General features: G+C 38.9%; 1 long non-coding RNA gene across 1 annotated transcript; it reads left to right on the top strand.

The window, feature by feature from the left end:
* LOC131383961 (uncharacterized) lies at positions 1-10,309 on the top strand. The gene is made up of 3 exons (XR_009214376.1): positions 1-2,128; positions 8,830-8,926; positions 10,004-10,309. It is a non-coding gene; the product is annotated as an uncharacterized LOC131383961 (long non-coding RNA).
* The last annotated feature ends 9,409 nt before the right edge of the window (positions 10,310-19,718 follow it).

Below are 19,718 nucleotides of genomic sequence, written 5' to 3'. Positions count from 1 at the left end.
CAAGATAATATGTTTATATCAACATTTTTGATTGGTCTTATTTTTAGCTTGTTAACTATTGACTTCCTACAATGGAAGATAAGGATTTGTCTCCGTTACTCAAGTCCCCCTCCAAGACACACAGACATGTTTCCCCTCCACTATCCTTTCAGTATAGAGTATAACCTGAGTTAATTATTATGTCATCTTCAGTTATTATACTTGCTTCCTTATACATCATCTTAATTTCCCTAGAGTTAATAATTTTCTCCTTTTCAGTTTGCTTAATTTTTACTCTACCTTTTATTTAGTTATAATTAACTTCTCCCAGACTGGTGACCAGAACTATACATGCATGGTTAATATATTTGAATATATAAGGTAATAGGTAAGGTTTTGTTATGTTAGAAATGGCTGCTGGAACTTTCCATCCTACTGTCCCATCTAGAATGGTTGTCCTCTAGGCCTGGCCCAGAGCTGTTATTCTAGGATCTCCCCTCTCTCTCTCTCTCTCTTCAAGATTGTATTTAACCCTCTCTATTTCCTAGGTCATCCTGTTTCTTTTATTTTTTGGAATGGAGCATAAGCCTCCATATTTCCTGAGAAAGTTGCACAGTAAGTAAATTTTCAGATCTCGTATGCCGAAAACACCTTTATTATACCCTCCTACTTGGGTAACGGCTTGTCCAGGGATAGAAATAGTACACCTTTTCCCTCAGAATTGTGAAAGCATTGCCCCACTGTCTTCCAGCTTCCAGTTTGTTCCCAAGAAATCAGATGCTGTATTCTGATCTATTACCTTTTTTTCTTCTTTCTAGGAGTTTGTAGACTCTTCCCTTTGCCCCTACTATTCCAAATTTTCAAATTAATGTACCTTGATAAAGGTCTTTTGCTTGATGTTTGTGCTGAGCACTCAATAGTCTTTTCAACCTAAAAATTCATGGCATTCAGTTCTGGAAAAAAATTGTAATTATTTATTTGAGAACTTCCTCCCCTCTTGTTTTCTCTGCTCAGTTTTCCTGGTATTTCTATTATTCAGATATTGAATCTCTATACTCAGCCTGTAATCTTTCTTTTCCATTGTTCATGTCTTTGTCTTCTTATTGTACCTTTAAAAGATTTCCTCTTAGTCTTCTATCTGTATTCTTGAGGTTTTTTTTTTTTTAATTTCATCATATTCTTTTTTCTTGAGTTTTCCTTTTTTTATTTTCTCCCATTCTTGTTTCATCTCTTTTATTCTCTCTGATTATTTCAGTTTCTTTAAAGTTTTCTTGTGCTCCCTTCATTGCCTTATTTCTTTTTTTCCTATTTGTGTTTTGGGTTTCTCATATTATAGGTATTTCTCAAATATCTGGCAATCCTTTGGTATATGTTCATATTTACAAAGAAATTGGAATCTCTGTGTGGCTGAGATGAGCTTTTGACTGATGGATTTTATTCTTTGCTGTTGTAGCTGGGGCATTTCATATGAGGAATCTTGACTATCAGTATGTATGGGTCTTTTCTCCTTGGCTGGCCAGATTTCGCCTGCCTGGCAGTTTAAAGGTTGGCTGCTATTTTGTTCGAAGTTGAGTGTGAGAAAGAAATCTTGAATCCCCTGTCTTCAATATGTTACCCCCAACTTTAATCCTCTCTTCTCCTTGTGCATATAATACCTCTTTGGTGGCCAGGCACGATGGCTCACACCTGTAATCCCAGCACTTTGGGAGGCTGAGGCGGGTGGATCACGAGTCAGGAGTTCAAGACCAGCCTGGCCAAGATGGTTAAACCCCATCTCTACTGAGAATACAAAAATTAGCCAGGTGTGGTGGTGCACACCTGTAGTCCCAGCTACTCAGTAGGCTGAGACAGGAGAATTACTTGAACCTGGGAGACGGAGGTTGCAGTGAGCCGAGATTATGCCACTGCACTTAGTCTGGGTAACAGAGCAAGATTCCATCTCAGAAAAAAACAAAAATATCTCTCTGGTTTGACCACTGAAGGGTTTTCTGCTGATGTGTTTGGGAGGGGAGATCTAGGGGGATGTTTTTCAGGCAGGGAGGAGCTTGTAATGTAAATGCTTCCTAAACAGTTTCAATCAATCCTTCTTACAGTACAACCTTCAGAGGTACCTGAATCCTTCACTTAAGCCTTTGAGGAACTCTGTGGGGTGAGTCTGCCACTTTCAAGGTGTCTCCCTATTGCAGGCATTTAAGTTCTCCATGGTCTATGAGTTTATTACCATAACGTTTCTGAGATTTAAAAATTTTGTCTCTGTTCTCTCTTCCAGTTTTCTTGTCCTTGAGAAAGAAACCTATACTTAAAAAAAATTTTCTTTTGTCATTATAGTATGGTTTCAAGAGGGAGTGAGGAAAAATGGGCATCCAAAACAACAACTTTAACTCCATAGTTAGACATAGTTATAATATATCTGGAAGTACCCACAAGGAACTTAAGGATGGTTATCTTTGAAGACGGGGGTGTGGTTATATTTAATGAGCTGTTGTTGAACTATTAGAGTGTTTTTAGCATGGGTATGTTTACTTTTTAAGAAAAGCACATTTTTAACACTTAGGATCTCAGTCTGGTAAAAGTGGGAATAAACCATGAAGGCCATGTATTGGGTGAATTTATTCACCAAATCTAGAGTTAGACTACTTCTTGAAGTGGGAAGAGATGGTTTGAAGAAAAAATAAAAGTATTATGGTGATTGTAAATTTGTGGAACTACCACACAGTTTCGGTTTGGATGGTAGGACTGGAGGAGGAAGGAATTGATCAAGGAACATCAGGGGGAATCACTTACTGGGTTAAAAAAGGTAAAGATGGCAGCCATACTCTCTGACACAGTATATTCTGGTCCTATTTACCATCAGAGACAACTGAACTTGATTATTAATCTAATTCAGTATTTATTAATCTAATTCAGACATTTCCTATATGCATATTTTTTAGGAATGAAGCAAGTAGCTTAAAGGTAAGCACATTAGTCTGCTAGCAGATTTTAAACTGAGGTAAAATGAGAGTTTAGGACAGAATAAAAGACAGTAAAGATTTTGAGTGTACGCTATATCATGCTTTTGCAAGCTGTAGGTGCTATAAGAGTTAAATGTTTAAATTGAAAAATCTATAAAAAGCACCCTGAAAATCTATACTTTTTTATGTCATTGCTCTTTGGTGCTAAGAGGTTCTCAAGAAAGTGAGTATCTTATGTACCATTTGTGCTGTAATATTTAATTACAGTGAGTGTACAGACGATTAGCTGTCACAAAGATTGTTTTGAAATCAGATTGCACATCAAAACTGCATTGTGCCCTGCTAAGTGGGCAAATTTAAGAAAGAGGAGAAGGTGATGTCAAGACGTATTGCAAAATGAACAAATAAAGCAATAGGATTTGCTTGTTGTTTAGCCTATTAAAGCATAGCCAAATGTCAGCCTTCATTTGTCAACTTAAATATGTTTTTCTAAAATATACAAAGATTCAGTCTATGGAAATTATTCTTTACTATTTGGACTAAGAAGTAAATTAAGCAAAAGGAAATACTAAATAGATTATGCTACTAATTCAGTTTCTCATAGTGATAAATTGCCACATAAAGATGTATGTTAGTAATTCAGATAGAGATATTTGTTGCCTTTTATTTTTGTTATTTGACTGATTAGCAAATTAACATACGTGTTTTTGCTCCTAGATATGTGAGGTTTTAAAAGCTTAGGTTAATTTCTGCTCCACAATAGCTAAACCCCAAATACAGTCTACACTGAACCATTTCTAGTGTCCTGTGATTTCTTCCCCTCCAAAGCAAAAAACAAAAAAGGGGTAAAAATAATTTTTTTTTAAATCTAAGTGCTGAGCCCCAAGTAGCCAGGAATGGAAACTATCAGTTTAGAGCCTGAATTGGACTTGCTAGAAATCACCAAGAACCAGACCACATAAGGGGTGGCTCCTCAGCTAGAGCAACAGAGTTCACAGATGGTTGGAAATGGAATGGTTGGGAGCCTGCGGGCTTTATGGAGAGGAGAGATTGCCCTGAAGCCAGAGTTCTCTACGGACAGTGTGTGAGCATATTGAGCTTTGAAACAGCAGTGAGGGAGACCACCTGAATGGGCCCTCCTCTTCTGAGTTAAAACTTTAAAGGGAATCCCAAAAGTTCCTGAGATCAGTGTACACACACACACACACACACACACACACCCCAGAATGAAGCAGAAGAAACTATCCCAAAAGAGTCTTAGATGATAATCAAGCATAAACTTTTAAAGAATTCTACCAAATCCAGATAAAGGCAGCCACTATGAGTGAAAATCAAAGGCAACAAAACATTTAGACTACAGAAAATGCAGATGTTGGAACTGAATACAAAATACAGAAAAGCTGTAAGTGAAATTAACTTTGAAATTTCAAAAATGGTTATACAAAAGGAGAAAACTGTAGGGATTAAACAGATATAAGACAGAATTTCTAGAAATAAGCATTTGCTGAAATCAAAACTTCCATTGGGGAGCCATGACTATTAGACTTATCCTTCTACCATAAACAACTACGACATTCTACAACAAATAATTCAGGGCCTTGATCCTTGAAAGAAGGGAAAACTATGTGGTGGAACTCTACATTCAGTGGCTTTCTTCCTGGGAGGGCTTTCCAAACTACAGAAGTAAGTGGAGCCCAGACAAAAAAGAGTTGCATGGGATGGCAGAAATGGGACCAGAGTTAAGAATAGCTCAAGTAGCTGAAATTTATGGGACAGAGTACCAGGGAAGGGGAGCTGTGGAGAAAAGAAGCACCAAAAATCTGCATAGGGGTACTCTTAAGTCTGACTGAATACTAAGCTATACATAAGCAAGGCAAGACTTCATGGGGCACGGCAGAAAACAGTCACTGGAGGTCACACAGTGCTGGGAGCCATCAGTGTTCAAATCAGCCAGTGTGTGAAGGTCTCACTGAACAACCCAAGCATTAAGTAAAGGTCACAGGTTAGGGGTAAGGCTACTGTACCTCTAAAGTAAAGACAACTCTTGACCTATCCTAAAATTAAGCCTTGATAGGACCAAGCTACCCTATCAGTACCGCAGCTACCTGCCAGAACAAAACTCAATACCTGCACAGGAAGACAGCAAATTCCTGTTGTCAACAGTGTAGTATCCACAACATCCACTATAAAGTAAGCCAATATTAGGCTATGCAGGAAAATGTGACCCTTAAAAAGGGGAGAAAGTCATTCATAGAAAAAGGCCCAGAGGTGACCCACATATTTGAATTAGCAGATAAAAACTTTAAGACCTATTATAAACATGTTCAAGGCTTTAAGTAAAAATAATAGCCTAATAGGTAAGGAGACAGTAATTACAGACAGAACAATGAAAACTATAAAAACCAAATGAAAATTTTAGAATTGAAAAATACAGTACTTGAAATAAAAATTCATTCTGTGAACCTAATAGAAGATTGGAGACAGAAGAAATGATCAGTAAACTTAAAGGTAGGGAAATACAAGCTATCCAAACTGATGCACAAAAAGAAAAAACTACTGAGGAAAAGAAAAGAATAGCACCTCAGTGAACTATGGAACCACACAAAACAGACTACTGTAAGTGTAACTTCAGATCAAGAAGAGGGGAAGAGGGTGAGAGAGTAAAAGAAAAATTGAAAAAGTATTAACCAAAATTCTTCCCAAATTTGAAGAAATGTGTAAGAGTTTCAAGAAGTTTAACCCCAAACAAACCCACATCTATTCATATCCTAATTAAATGGCTAGAAAGCAAAAAGAAAATTTTTTTTCAGAGACAAAAGATATATACAAGGGTAATGATAAGAATCAGTGCTGGCTTATCAGTAACAATGGAGAACAGAAGATAATCGTATAACATCTTTAAACGGTGGAAACAAAAAAGTGTCAAACTAGATAGTATATTCAGTAAAATAGTCTTTTAAAATAATGGTTATATAAAGACACCTTCCGATAAATATTGTGGCAGAGAATGTAACCAGCAGATCTGCACACTAGAAGAGTTAAAAGAACTTCTTTAGGCAGTTGGGGAATGAAACTAGCCAGAAGTTTTGATACATACAAAATAAAGTTCACCACATAAATGATAAATGTTTAGTAAAATATACAGTGTTTTCCCTTAAGTGTATAAAAAGGCAATTGAGACTAGGCGTGGTGGCTCACACCTGTAATCCCAGCACTTTGGGGGACCAACGCTGTGGGTTGCCTCGGTCCAGGTCAGGAATTCCAAACCAGCCTGGGCAACATGGTAAAACCCCATCTCTACAAAAATACAAAAATTAGCCAGGCGTGATGGCACGTGCCTGTAATCCCAGCTACTCCGGAGGCCAAGGCACAAGAATCACTTGACTGAGGTGGAAGTTGCAGTGAGCCGAGATCGAACCATTGCACTGCAGCCTGGGAGCAAGACTGTCTCAAAAAAAAAAAAAAGAAAAAGAAAAAGGCAATTGACTCTTTCAAATGAAAATAATGCATTGCCAAGTTTATCATTAAAGTATTTGACAATATTGCAAAGGACAGAAAGGGGTAAATAGAAGTATACTGTTGTAAGATTGTATTGTAGGTGCAATGGCATAGTATTAATTCAGTTAATATAGATTGCGACCCATAGAACCATAAGTGAGTTAAAATGCAATAATTTTTTTAAATGGCTAACCCATAAGGCAGGAAAGTAGGAAACAAAAAAAAAAATGGGTACAACAAATAGAATAAAATAGCAAAGTGATTACATAAATTCAACCAAATTAGTAATTATGTTAAATGTAAGTTCACTAAACATTCCAACTAAAACTCAGATGTTATCAGTTTTTAATGAAGATTATCTGCTGCCTAGAAAATACGTATTTTATATATAAAGACATGGATAGAGTACATGTAAAATGATAGAGAAAAAAGATGCCATGTAAACAGTAATAAGAAACTGGAGTGGCTGTATTAACATCAGACAAAATGATGTCAAGGCGAGGAGTATTACCAGATATAGTGGTTGGGGTCCAGTTAGGAGACAAAAACCACCATTTAAACAGGGAAATTTTAATGTAAGAAATGATTAGAATAATGGCAAATTGACTAGTGAAAATGAAGATAATTTTAACAAATGAAAGACTAGGAGATATCAGGAGCAACCATTATGGCTAAGACTGAGATAGAGCTCCCAATATAGAGCTTTCCCCCTACTAGGGCTGAAATCCAGATGTCTTTGGAAAGGGCACACCTTTGATTCACTGGATAGTGGAGAAGTCAGTAAGGTGCCTCGTAAGTGGGAGCATAAGAGGGAGTTGCTAGAAGTTTCTGGGGTGCCGGGGGGCCATCCACAGAAAGTGGAGTCTTAAATCATCCGAGTGAACTCACTGAGTGTCAGAGGGAGCTGGTGGTGGCTGGGCACTGCTGGAACCGAAATCTGGAGAAGCAGCCCTCTCTAGGAGCCCAGGATGCTTGCAGGATGGCCCTGGGATTCTAGGACTGAAAAGATGTGGGGAGCACTGACTTGGTTTGGTGTGCAGGCCCGTACCATCTGGGAAATCCCGGATAATCTCCAGCTGAACACTTGAGAAAGTTGCAGCCTGCAGCATGGGAGAAACCACACAGGGAATAAGCATGCAGAGGAGGGTGGAGTGTGCCCTACAACAGCCTAGAGAGTGAATCATACCAGAACCAGGAAAGGAAAATCCCTTCCTCCTCCAGCATCCCTCCAGAACCCTCTACTGACAAGGTTTAACACTACGCTGGCTAGCAAAGGAGACATATTTACAAAATCCATCTTCATTTATTACAAAGTAGGCCAAAACATGGTGAATTTGGAGCTAAGAGGAAATAAATCAATAAACAGCATAGTCTGCCCCTTTGAGTACTCACTGTCCATATACACCTTCTACACACACTTGAATGCCATACAATAACTCTACATTTCACGTAACAGGATACTCAACATCTTCAAAATGTGGAGATGCAACTGCTACGGCTATATTAATTGCCCTTTAGAATCATCACAGTTCCACTGGATAGTCTGTTGCCCAAAGACTAATTGTGAATTTAACCTCTAGCAACTTGCATATAAAATTTTTGTTAATAGAAGGGAGCAAGAAGAGGAAAATGTGAGCATATATACATAAGTACATACATATGAAAAGCAAAAAAGGAAATATGCAAAATGACTATAGCCCTTTTTTCTGCAGTTGGTGACAAGGCCCTAGTTGTTACTTATGGCTTCCTTCTTCTACTATTCATTGGTTTCGCCCACCTTCACCCAGAACCTGGTAGAGTAATTCAAACTCTCATTCCTGAAAGTTCCAAGTCCTCAATTATCCTGCCTTTTATTTTGGTTTCTGTACTTTTCTACTACACTTTTCTATTGCATAGGGAGTACTAATATACACCCCAAACTGTCTCCTGGGTTACAGACATAGTCTTCCTTGCTCCTAATGTATAAAGGCAACCCAGTTTCCTCTTGGCAATAGGGATCAGTCATTCCACCTAGTAGAGCAATCCACCTTTCTGCCTGTTGATTCAGTAGCATGAGGAGTCCAGAATAGCCAAATGGAAATCTTTCTCCAATTCAGTGGAACCATTGTGTCTCATGGTGGAAAGCATGTTCCCTTTAAGAACTCAGATCTCTGAAGTGGCAGAGCTCAAAGATGCCAGAAGCAACAGCAAATATTCTGCAAGTGTGTTATTAGGTGTTGCTGTGGTCTGAATGTTGGTGACCTCCCAAAATTTATATGTGGAAATGTAATCACAAATGTAATAGTATTAAGAAGTGGGGCCTTTAGGAAGTGATTAAGTCATGAGAGTGGAGCCCTCATAAATGAGATTAATGCCTCGGTAAAAGACGTGGAAGGGAACTGTTCACCTCTTCCTCCAGGTGAAGAGCCACAAGAAGATGCCATATTGGAAGCAGAAAGCAAGCCCTCGCCAGGCACGGAATCTGCTTGATCTGGGACTTCCCAGCCTCTAGAACTGTGAGAAATAAGTTTTTCTTGTTTATGAATTACCCAGTATAAGGTATTTTGTTATAGCAGCAGAAACAGAGAAATATAATAGAGGAGCCATTCTTACATCCTACTTTTGATTCCCGAACCCATGTATTCTGGTTATGATGGGGAAAGTGCACTATCTAGTTGTTTGTTTGTTGGTTTGTTTTTAATTGGAGGACTAGTCCAATCAAACTGCTCCACTATTAACAGAAGCTAGAAATAAACCCCTTTGTTACTGACATTTTTTGCTAACCATTAAGATTTTTGTTATTTATGGATTATCTATTTCTGTCTTTTGCCACATATATTTTTTTAAATCTATTCATTCACTCTCTTTGTGTATCAGATATATAGATCATTTGGCTGTCCTATAAGTTGCACATATTCTTCCAGTGTATTGTTTCAGTTTTATTTATATACATATATATCTCTCTCAAAGGTTTTCATTTTTATGTATTTGGATGTGATCTTTTTAGTTGCCATTTCCTTGTTGCTTTTAAGCTTAGAAATACCTCTTCCAATTTAATAAATACTCTGTCATATATTTTATTGTTTCTATTTTCTTTGCGTATAACTAAAAAAAAATCCACCTGGGACTAATTTTGTTACATGGTAAAAAAAAACGAGGACCTAGTTTCTTTGACCCACAAATATCTAACCAACTTATCCAGGAATATTTATGGAATAATTCTTCCTTTTTGCCACCTAATATAATGCAAATTATATTTTAAATATTTAAAAAGATTTTTACATACCTAAATCTATTTCAACATACTCCTTGTGGGGGGATGTAAATAAACTATTGTCTTCATTTGGACTATCTGGCAGTTCTTGTAACCACATTATAATATGTTAGACTATTTTGTAAGACTAACATGCCCCCTATTCAATAGCCACATGTAAATTCCTCTTCTTTCTAATTTTTAAAAACTATTCGTACTGGCTTATCCTTTCAGATGAGTATTAGAATTGTTTTATCTTCTCCAAGTGAGATTTTTATCTAATCACTTTAAAATTATAAATTAATTTGGACTGATTGACAATTGTATTATGGTTCTCCAGAGAAACAGAACCAATGGGATGTACATAAAGACATTTATTGTAAGAAATCGGCACATGTGATTATGCAGGCTGACAAATCCCAAGATCTGCAGGGGGAGGTGGCAAGCTGGAGACTCAGGTGAGCAGGCATTGTCTTTCTTATTTCAATCCTAAAGCCTGAGAACCAGGAGAGCCAATGGTGTAGTTCTAGTCCAAAGGCTGGCAGGCTTAAGATATAGCAAGAGATCCTGTTTCAACTTGAAAGCAGTTGGGCAGAACGAATTCTCTTCCTCAGAAGAAAGTCAGCCTTTTGTTTGTTTGTTTGTTTGTTTGAGACAGAGCCTTGCTCTGTCACCCAGGCTAGAGTGCAGTGGCATGATCTCCTCTCACTGCAAGCTCCACCTCCCGGGTTCACACCATTCTCCTGCCTCAGCCTCCCCAGTAGCTGGGACTACAGGCGCCTGCCACCATGCCCAGCTAATTTTTTTATTTTTTAGTGGAGACGGGGTTTCACCATGTTAGCCAGGATGGTCTCAATCTCCTGACCTCGTGATCTGGCCACCTTGGCCTCCCAAAGTGCTGGGATTACAGGCGTGAGCCACCACACCGGCCGAAAGTCAGCCTTTTTGTTCTCTTCAGACTTTCAAATGATTGGATGTGGCCTGCCCACATTAGGGAGAGCAATCTGCTTTAGTCTAATGATTTCAATGTTAAACTCCTGCAAAAACACCCTCACAGACACACCCAGAATAATGTTTGACCAAATATCTGGGCACCAAATGGCCCAGTCAGGTTGACACATAACATTAACCAACACAACACATTTATACTATACCATTTCATTCAGTGATAATTATTTGAGTTTAGTTGTATATTCTACTTACAAGTCAAGATTTATGGGTTTCATTATCCAGGTCATGCCTGCTTCTTTCGATTATGGTCTTTCCTAGAATATGCATACCTATTGTTGCTTTTAAGAATGGACATTGGCCAGGCGCAGTGGCTCATGCCTGTAATCCCAGCACCTTGAAAGGCCAAGGCAGGTGGACCACAAGGTCAGGAGTTTGAGACCAGCCTGGCCAAGATGGTGAAACCCCATCCCTACTAGAAATACAAAAATTAGGTAGGTGTGATGGTGGCAGGAGTAGTGCCACTACTCGGGAGGCTGAGGCAGGAGAATTGCTTGAACCTGGGAGGTGGAAGTTGTAGTAAGCTGAGATTGCGCCACTGCACTCCAGCCTGAGCAACAGAGCAAGACTCTGTCTCAAAAAAAAAAAAAAGTGGACATTTTTCCCATTAGATTTTCTATCTGATTTTTGTTGGTATACAGAGAAGCAGCTGATTTTATTTGTTCAGCATTTAACTGAACTCTTGGTGGTTTTGAAAGTTTTTCAGTTGATTCTCTTAGGTTTTCTGGTGGGCAGTCATATTACATGCAAACTAGGGCAAATGTGTCTTTGCCCTATCTACGTTATTGTTTCTATTTCTATTTTCTGCATTATTGCATTGATCATAGCTTCCAGAAGAGTGTAAAATACTAATAGAGGCAGCAGAAATCTTTTGAATTCCCATTTTAATAGGGTGATCTCTATAATCCTTCAAATTAACATTTTGCTGTTGATTGGAAGAAAGTATTCTCTATTTCCTGGGTTTGGAAGAAAAGGGAAAGAGTGTCGAATCATCTCAAATGCCTTTTAGCATTCACTGATAAATCGGTTATATCATTTTTCCAATTTGACCTCCAGATGTAGTATATCTTTTTATAGGCTTCCTATATTAAATTATTCTACATTAGTGTAATAAACTCAAACAGATCATTCTTTTCATTTTCTGGTCTTGGACAAGTTCACTTCTCTATGTTAGCTTCTTCATCTATAAAGTAGAGCTAAAAATTGTACTTACTCCATGTTATAGGACATAGTTGAGATAATTCAAATAAAGTAAATTCATAGAAATGCCTGGCACAGTGTCCAACACAACACATAGGGTATGTTCAGCTAGTAACATCATCATTGGTATTAACCAGTAGGCTGGAATATGGTTACAGTAGTGAAAATTATATTTCCCTGGGAGTTTTCTTATATTCATGAGAGGGACATTTCTCATATATTTTTAAAGAAAATAAAGTAGGTATTTTTAGATTTCTATGTATGAATCATGGACAGCAACAATAAAAAAGTTATTTTTCCTTATTTTATTGTAAAGCGATATTGTTTGCTTATACCTATCTCCTTGGGTTAAATATGACGTCCCTCGTACAGTTGGGTTGGGTTCATGGCCTTGTGACCACTGCAGGTGCACAAAGCCCCATGTCAGAAGGGCCCCACACATGCGTTTTAATCCTCCACAGTCACCCTTTTGAAATTCTTAACAATTTTTAAGTCAGTAGGAAAATGGAGGTTGTGGAGGGGATTAGATCCTCTGCTCACTCACGGCTCTCCTTCCCATTCCGTCCCCACCTTCCTAGGATTCTTGGCTACCCTCTGCCTTGCCAAGGGCCTCACCGTCCCCACCCTGTCCAGCTACTGCCGCCAGTCTCCATCCCCCCCGGGGGCCTGGGTGCAGGTGTAGATAGGAGTTGGGTAGGGCATACGTGACCCAGAAAGTGTTCAGGCAGAGCATGGTGGAAGCCATTCCACCCTAGGCTGCCAATGCCGTGGTGTAGAGGCTGTAGCCAACTGGGGACCACAACGCAGTGGAGATAAACCTTTCTTTTTTTTTTTTTTTTTTTTTTGAGACGGAGTCTTGCTCTGTGGCCAGGCTGGAGTGCAATGGCACGATCCCAGCTCACTGCAACCTCTGCCTCCTGGGTTCAAGTGATGCTCCTGCCTCAGCCACCCAAGTAGCTGGAACTATAGGCGCACGCCACCACGCCCAGCTATTTTTTGTATTTTTAGTAGAAATGGGGTTTCACCATGTTGGCCAGGATGGTCTTGATCTCTTGACCTCATGATCTGCCTGCGTCGGCCTCCTATAGTGCTGGGATTACAGGCATGAGCCACCGTGCCCATCCAAACCTTTCTTTCACTCATCTTCAATCCAAGTACTTAATTCTAGCCCAAAGGTTGCAATTCCCTTGGGGTTGCCTATCTACTGTAGGTTATCAGTGCCATGAGGTATGAATTATATAATTTCAGTGATTCCATATAGGGGTTAAATGTTCTATTTGCATTTAAAACTGGCATTGCCCAATATAAGCAATAAACATCATACTAATTTTTTTCTCCCATTGCCTGTAAGAACATCATATTAATAATTTTTTTAAATTTTATTTACTTAGAATGACATTAAATAGCACATAAAAACATTATGACAGGTTGAGAGAGACAGACCACAGAAGGAAGAAAAAAGTTTTATATTGAATACCTTAAACCACACTATTTCCTGCTTTTTTAAAAAATAAAAAAGGGTGCTGTATTTTCATTTCACACTGGGCTTCAAAAACTATGTAGCCCATGTTTTCCTGGGATATGGAAATTTGGGCCAGTATGCAAGTATGTAAGTATGTCTAAGTTTGGATAAATACAGGATGATAAGAAACAGATAAGGGAAACAGTAATATTTTCTTTTCTTTTTTTTTTTTTTTTGAGAGAGTCTCGCTCTGTCACCAGCCTTGAATGCAGTGGCAGAATCTCAGCTCTGTGCAACCCCCAATTCCCAGATTCAGGCAATTCTCCTGTCTCAGCCTCCCGAGTAGCTGGGACTACAGGTGCGCACCACCACGCCCAGCAAATTTTTCGTATTTTTGGCAGAGACGGGGTTTCACCATGTTGGCCAGGATGGTCTTGATCTCTTGACTTTGTGATCCTCCCGCCTCAGCCTTCCAAAGTGCTGGGATTACAGGCATGAGCTACCATGCCCAGCCAAGAGTAATATTTTCTATTACATGGAAGTGGATTTTGATTTTCTCAAAATTATAAAGGAGGAAGGAATATTAAGATGGCAAAAAAGCTCATGATACCAAAGACGTCACCCTCATAGTGATAAACTCTAAGAGAATTTGATGTTTAAAGAGTTATGATGTCTGATCTGATTTCTTGAGTTTCATCAGTAAGAATCAGGGACTCAACAACCAAATTCCAAAGAGGTTTGCATTAAAAAGGGTGTAACTCCAGCAGAATGTAAATGTATGTAAAATAGGTAATAGCAAGATGTTATGATGTTTTTATTTTGAATGAGGCAGAAGCTGTTTCGGAAAAATAAAATAGAGGTTTAAAGAACACAGAAGGTGCCTTCAACCATCATGGCAGAGTGGTGGCCCACGAGGAAATGACCATGACAAGTCAGCTAATCTCGGAACAAATTAGGGAAGGAAACGATGAACAGCAGCTGCAAAGAAAAAAATGCAAGAATTTGCAAATGATGTCCACTTTGTCTTTAATTTACCCAATGCTGGAAAGAATACTGGTCACCTCACTTTTCGGTAATATACACACCATCGTCTTCAGACACAGAAGAATGAGAAATAATTAAATGTCACTGAAACGGCTCTCACCTCCTGTACTTCATTATCACACAATGTCTTGCTAGAGAAGCATTTTCATTCCAGATGAATACGTGGTTCATTAGCACTTTTCCAAAAGCAAATTGTCTAAGGTTCTCTGTACTGGATTTCCTGGTACCAATTCCTCATTAAGGTGATTCATGAATTTTTTTTTCAATTAGGTTCATATGTCTTTTTGAAAATCAATTTGGTGTCTACCTTTCAACTAAATGAATGAGCCAGTGTATCATTCAGACAGGTGTGGACTTGCATAACTATTAAGTTAAATGAGCCTTGCATAGAATTGAGAAAATAGGCAAGGATTAAAAGTGGAATCTGAACAGGAATAACTATTTCAAAAAGAACAAATTAGAAAATACAAATAAACAGGTGAACTACATGAGCCCTTCCATTCAGAATAGCATGGCGGGTAAGCATGGGCTCTGGAGTCAGACTTCTCCAAGTTCCAATCTTGGCTCTTTTGCTAACTTCCTTTGTAATTAAACAAGGTCGTAACACTTTCCACCTCTCAGCTTTTTCATGTGTGAGATGACATCATGATAGCAACTGTGTCCTTGGGTGGTGGTGAGAATTAAATGGGAAATTGCCTTTAAAGCAGTGAACTGAGCACATAGTAAACATTTAATAAACATTAGTTCCTATTATTCCTGAAATACTACTATTCATTTAGAATCAGCTTATTAGTAATCAATGCGAACTTGACCTTAACGATTAAAATAAAGATAAAAATTCATGGGCTATGGAAACATATAATGTGGTACTTATTATTGAAGTGGAATGAAAACGGTGAAAAGAAAATGTGTTTTCAAAATTTCATCTGGCAAATATTGCCAAATTGTTTAAAGCAATTCTACATATTTTTTCTATACCTCATTATCCTGTTCCATGAGGGGGAAGAAAGGGTGTATTTTATTGTTGTGACCACCTTCATCTATTGAAGTGTCGATTTTTCAGGCAGCTGCTTTGTTTTATTAAATATTTTATGCTGTGCATGTAAAATATGTGGTCTATGCACCCAGGGATATTTCTGTCTACTAGTTTTCCTTGTTCCTAAAAACAGAAATGAGGAATGCCTACGGCTAAAAAGAAAAAAAAACTGTCTTCCTGTCAGCAGCTCCTTCTGCTGATATCTCACCGATGCCAAATTATATAGTCACATAATTTGCATTTTCCCACTCATAGTTTTTTTTTAAAAATCATTAGGTCAAAAGCTAAAATACATTCCTTTTTATAGCAGAAAATTTCTCCTGTTTGTTCAAAGCCAATTTGAAGGATTTGATTATCAGAAAAACATATACGTGTGCATATATAATTTCTAAATTTGGCTTCAAACTCCTTACTTAGTAGTGCCACACAACAGCTTTTTTTAATCTAAGATTTTCCTTTAAGAAATGGGAATAAAGCTCTAGGTATTTATTTATTTTTTGAAAAGTGCTGTTTATTCGTGTGCTTAGCATAGTGCCTGGTATTTGATAACAAATATATATTTGTTGAAAAATAAGTGAATGAATGAATGAATAAGCAAAGTAAGAAATATCAAGCCTGAAGGGTAGATATAGTCTGCTTGACTTTTCCTTTACTGCTTGACACATTTCCTAACTTTTTCTACCTCCTAACATTAAAACAAATAAATACAATGACATACTTGAGAGTTTTCTAGTAAGATGCATGTCCCAACAACTAAAAAGCATCTCCAGCCAGGCACAGTGGCTCACGCCTGTAATCCCAGCACTTTGGGAGGCCAAGGCGAGTGGATCACAAGATCAGGAGATCAAGACCATCCTGGCTAACACGGTGAAACCCCGTCTCTATTAAAAATACAAAAAATTAGCCGGGCGTGGTGGCACGCGCCTGTAGTCCCAGCTACTCAGGAGGCTGAGGCAGGAGAATCGCTTCAACCCACACAGTGGAGGTTGCAGTGGGCCGAGATCACGCCACTGCACTCCAGCCTGGGCGACAGAACAAGACTCTGTCTCAAAAACAACAACAACAAAAAGCATCTCCATGAGATGGATTTTTTCTCAGGTACTAAATGCTGATAGTAGTTAACATATAGTCATCACATACATTATGCATATAAAATGCTTAGCATATATATACACACGTATATGCCAGACACTATGCTGAGCATTTTATGCACATACTTTTATTAATATCCTCAACATTCTTACGAGAGAGTAGATAATACATGCCCCAGCTCATACCTGAGGCATGAAGAAGTTAAGTAATTTCCCTACAGTTATATAGCAGTAAGTATAAAACCAAGACTCAGACCCAGGTTTGCCTAATTCCTGAGGCAAGCTCTTAACCACCATGGTGAATTCCTTACTGTGATGCAAGAATACTGGGAAGTAAACAGAGGTGACTTCTAAGCCATGGAAGAGGTGGCAGTGAGACTATGGTCTGGCGGGAAATTTAGGACTCGAGCAGTGCTGTGGAGCTGGAGCAGTCTGGGTCCACGGCATCGGGGAAAGACGGACTATTAAAGCGAAGAACTGAGTTGGGGGAAGGCGTATTATTGATCTATATCTAGAGTCGTATAATTTATCATCCAAACCAGGACACTTTTGAAAGTGGAAAGGGACTGTATTCAGAATTACATCAAGACAGTGCTACAAACTGGGACTTTCCAAGCTAAACTAGGACATGTAGTCATCTTTCCCATGTCCCTCTCTTGCTTATTTTTTCCTTTTTTCTCTCTTATTCTCTTCTCCCTTTTCTCTCTCTCTTCGTACTCCCTATGTCCCTCCCTGGCTCTTTGCATATACCTTAAATGGCAGTAATTCGTTGCGTTTAACTGGAGTTGGGATGCTCATTAAGTGCCTCATGTTTGAACCGAGTTAAACAAATGCTCCGAAACAATAGTTCCGTTGTTGCTGTATTATTTATCTATTGCTGCATTGCAAATTGCTCCAAATTGCAGCAGCCTAAGAAAACAAACATTATTTCCCACAGTTTCTGAGTCAGTCAGGAGCAGCTTTGCTGGGTGATTCTAACTCCAGGTCTCTCATGAGGGTGCGGTCAAGCTGTTGGCTCGCACTACAGGCATCAGAAGGAATGACTGCAGCTGGAGGACTGACTTTCAGAACACTCACTCACATGGCGACCACCATCCTCTGCTACATGGCCCTCTCCATGGGGCTGCTCGTGACAGGGCAGCTAATTTCTCACAGGGCAAGTGATGTGAGGCTGAGGAGGAAGCCGCGGTGTCTTTTTTTGAACCAGTCTTTGAAATTTCCCACTATTAATTCTGCTTTATTTTATTCATTAGAAGTGAGTCACTAAGTGCTATGGTCTGAATGTTTGTGTTGTGCCAAAATTCATATGTGGAAACCCTAACCCCCAGGTGATGGCAGCGTTTAGGGGTGGAGCCTGTGTTAGTCCATGTTCACGTTGCTGATAAAGACATACATAAGACTGGATAATTTATGGAGAAAAAGAGGTTTAATGGACTCAAAGTTCCACGTGGCTGGAGAGACCTCACAATCATAGCAGAAGGCAAAAGGCACATCTTACCGGATGGCAGGCAAAGAGAGAATGAAAGCCAAGTGAAAGGGATTTCCCCTTATAAAGTCATCAGATCTCATGGGACTTATTCACGACCACAAGAACAGTATGGGGAAACCATCCCCATGACTCAATTATCTCCCACTGGGCCCCTCCCACAACACGTGGGAATTATGGGAGCTACAATTCGAGATGAGATTTGGGTGGGGACACAGCTGAACCATATCAGAGCCTTGGGAAGTGATTAAGTCCTGAGGGTGGAGCCCTCATGAAAGAAATTAGCACCCTTATAAAAGAGGCCGCAGGAAGAGCGTTGGCCCCTTCTGTTATGTAAGAGTACAGAGAAAAAGCATCTTTGAGGAACCAGAAAGCTGGCCTTCACCAGACATCAAATCTGCCGGTGGCTTGATCCTAGACTTCCCAGTCTCCAGAACGGTGAGAAAGAAATTTCTGTTGTTTAGAAGCTACCTAGTTTATGATACTTTATTATAGCAGCCAGAATGGACTAAGACACTAAGTCCACTCAACACTCAAGGGTAGGGGATTAGCCTTCACTTCTTGAAAGGCAAAGTATCAAAGAACTTGTGCACATATTTAAAATCATCACAGCTACATAGTTTTTCAAACCGTTTAACTCTTTGATTTAATTTTACTTCTGGGGCCCTGTCCAAAAACAACAAAATAGAAGGGGAATGTTAGATGAGCCAAGGTATTTATGGTATGTTATGCCAGTGAAAAATTAGAAAACACCTACATAATTAGAAATAGGGGAATGGTTTAATGAATTATAATACTTCTACAGAATAGAATACTGTGCAAATAATTAAAATTGTTCTAGACTGGGCATGGTAGTAATCCCAGCACTTTGGGAGGCTGAGGCAGGAGGATCACTTGAGCCCAGCAGTTGGAGGCTGCAGTGAGCTATGATCATGCCACTGCACTGCAGCCTGGACAAGAGAGCAAGATCCTGTCTCAAAAAAACTTTTTTTTTAATTTAATAAAATAATTCTGAAGCCTGTATAGTAGCATGAAAAAAATGTTTGTAATGAAATATTTATGAGAACACAAAATTATATGTAGGCTATCATTTCAACTCTAAAAAGAAAACACACAAAAAGAGACCAGATGGAAACAATCTCAAATAACAATGATTGCGCTAATTGGTAAAATCATGGGAAGTTTTTATCTTTCTCTGTTTTCAAAGTTTCTGCTCTATAACTGTGATGTATTGTTCTGCTATATATAATTTTGTTATTTTTTATTTTAAAAGAGATAATTAAAGATAATATTGACTTTCTAAATAAGGAATTTAGTAAGCTTTTTTTTTTTTTTTTTTTTTTGAGACAGAGTCTCACTCTGTCTCCAGGCTGGAGTACAGTGGTGCGATCTTGGCTCACTGCAGCCTCCGCCTCCTGGGTTCAAGTGATTCTCCTGCCTTATCCTCCTGAGTAGCTGGGACTACAGGTGCCTCCCACCACACCTGGCTAATTTTTATATTTTTAGTAGAGACTGGGTTTCGCCTTGTTGGCCAGGCTGGTCTGGAACTGCTGACCTCAAGTGATCTGCCTGCCTCAGCCTCCCAAAGTGCTAGGATTACAGGCGTGAGCTACCACTCCTGGCCAACTTTTATGTATTTTTTTTCTATTCAGCAAAAATAGACTGTACTGAGATTGACAGACAGGCTGTGGGGGTGTTATATTAGTAAGGGAAGAGATGATGCACTCA

Source organism: Hylobates moloch, unplaced genomic scaffold, assembly GCF_009828535.3.
Source record: "Hylobates moloch isolate HMO894 unplaced genomic scaffold, HMol_V3 SCAFFOLD_8, whole genome shotgun sequence".
Taxonomy (NCBI): Eukaryota; Metazoa; Chordata; class Mammalia; order Primates; family Hylobatidae; genus Hylobates; species Hylobates moloch.
Note: the sequence above shows the minus strand (reverse complement) of the source record. Positions and strands in the feature narration are given on the sequence as shown.